Source organism: Panthera leo, chromosome A1 (assembly GCF_018350215.1).
Source record: "Panthera leo isolate Ple1 chromosome A1, P.leo_Ple1_pat1.1, whole genome shotgun sequence".
Lineage (NCBI taxonomy): Eukaryota > Metazoa > Chordata > Mammalia > Carnivora > Felidae > Panthera > Panthera leo.
Genome location: NC_056679.1, coordinates 78,787,220 through 78,789,541, shown reverse-complemented (window position 1 = coordinate 78,789,541; position 2,322 = coordinate 78,787,220). Strand labels below are relative to the sequence as shown.

At 52.3% G+C, this 2,322-nt stretch overlaps 1 long non-coding RNA gene across 1 annotated transcript; it reads left to right on the top strand.

Annotated features, from left to right (window-relative positions):
* Positions 1–407: 407 nt before the first annotated feature.
* LOC122199580 lies at positions 408–1,964 on the top strand. Its single transcript, XR_006193576.1, has 3 exons — positions 408–519; positions 662–1,408; positions 1,756–1,964. It is a non-coding gene; the product is annotated as an uncharacterized LOC122199580 (long non-coding RNA).
* The last annotated feature ends 358 nt before the right edge of the window (positions 1,965–2,322 follow it).

The window sequence follows — 2,322 nt, the reverse complement described above, 5'->3', positions numbered from 1 at the left end:
TCTTGGTCAACGTGGTGCAAAAAGGCTGCGTTAGCAGCAGATTGAGATTCCTGTATTTGGTAACCTTCTTCAGAGAAACATTATTATCATTTTGGTCCAAATCACACTGCTGGTTGGTGTCAGTGTCGTCTGTAGGTGAGCTGATGACAGCAATCCCCCTCCCGACCTCTCCTGACTGTAGAGAAGAGGGGACAGCCTGCGTGGTCTCCGTGCTGGTGAAGAAGCTTGCCAGCACCCCAGACCCTCTGTGCATACTTTCTTTTGTTTTTAATGTTTATTTATTTTTGAGAGAGACAGAGCATGAGCGGAGGAGGGGCAGAGAGAGAGAGAGGGAGACACAGAATTGGAAGCAGGCTCCAGGCTCCAAGCTGGCGGCACAGAGACCGACTTGGGGCTCAAACTCACGGACCGTGAGATCATGACCTGAGCCGAAGTCGGATGCCTCAGCGACCAAGCCCCCCAGGTACCCCTCTGCGTGCACTTCCGAAGCGTTGCTGAACCGCTTTCCCAGGTGAACAGGTGAGCAGGACTCTCTGATGTCGGGGAGAAGGGGTGGCGGGTGGGGCTCTGCTCTCAGCAGGTACCTGGGCACCGAGCAGAGAATCGAGGTGCTCTACTCGGAAAGAACAGGAGAGATTTTGTCTCCTCTTTGCCTTGGCAGGATAATTGGCCCACTTTCCCCTTGGCACCTGGGTGAACTTGGTTACACACCCTACAGAAACGCTTCCCTGGCTGTCCTGTCCTCACCGGGGGACTTCCTAGCAGACCACGTGTCACTCATAGGTGCACGCAGCAGGAGCAGGTCGGCATAAGAGCGTGTCACGGTCCCTCTGATGCCACATTCTACAGGTACGTCCGCAGGTGGTGGGAAGGGGTCTTATGGCCATTTCTGGGCAGTGAGGAAGTATACGCACTTGTCATATGCATTTTAACAGCTGGAGATCACATGATGTCACTGAGGTCATCCCAGGGCAGGAACAGCGGAGAGAGAACATTTCTAAGTCCCGGGTCACCGCTGGTTCCACTCTACACACTGAGCCAAAAAGCTATGGTCACAATGTGTCTAGATTCAGATAGAGATGACAGTGGGCTCCTGGGGCGGGGAAGGGGGTGGGGAGCTGAGCCCCAGAGCCAAAAAATAGGCCTGCTTTTCTGATGCAACTGGAAACTCTTCAGTCACTCAGATTATGTTCCTAATATGTATCTTCTCATTACCTGCCTCCACTGCTGACTTGTTTTGGTGAGGACAAATTCAGAAGGCCAAAACTCCGCAGGAAACATCGCGAGCCAGAGAAGGATACACCGTGTGCCGTGTTAATGGCATTTAGCGCCATTTCCCCTGGTATCATCACGGAGTACAGACGGCTATTATCATCGTGTTTCCATTTTCCTACAAGACGTAGTTTTGGTAAGAGAAAACAGGCCAACAGTTTATTTAGTAAGCAAGAAAAATACATTCTTAAGGACTGACTTTGACTTTGAGTAGTTCGTGTTTTCCAACCTGAGCTGGAAAATGGGCTTCCTTCCAGCACCTGTTAATCGTGTCCCGAATCCCTAGGGCTCCAGCGAGCACATAAATTTGGGCGCCCATTAAAATATCTCACATTCCCCAAATCTGGCGTTTAATCGTTTACATGTTCTCGTATCACACCGCCTGCCCAGTGATTTCTTCTTCAGAGAGCCTTTAGGTGCTAATTAATTAGATAATGTGTTCAGGCTGTACCTTTAAGTCCAATTCACAATTGCATCTGGCAGATGGAGCCACAGGAATCTGTCCCAAGACACCACTGAAAGACACAGAGCCGCGCGGCGGCCCCCCTCCCACGTGGCCGCTCTCCCTGCAGGAATTAGCAGAGGCGCAGAGGGAGACAGCGCTGTCTAGAGCGGAAAGATGCCAGGCGGGCCTCTAAGCTCGGGAGAGGCTTCACAAAAGGAGAAAACATGTTTTTCATCTCTCATAATTAGCCTTGGTAAATATGTAAGGAGTTGTTTTATTTTGCTTGGAAAAAGGAAAAAATACAACCACCCTGCTGTTAATTGGTTCATTCACTTGTTGATGAAGCAAACATAAACTGCGTTGGACAAGGGCGGGGGTCCTCCCGGTGGCCAGGAGCCCAGGGCAGGGAGCACCGCCCGCCTGCCAAGAGGAAGTCGGCCCCGGGGGTCATCTGCATAGAGGCGTGTTTAGGGTAACAGGCCTCACACGGTTAGGTGTCTGGGTCCCCGATGTCGCGGGGAGCTGCCCAGAGAGCGCTGCAGGAGGGGCGCACATGCCCCTGTGGCCTGACCCCCCCCTAGGGAACCGCCTGAGCCAGAGAGAGC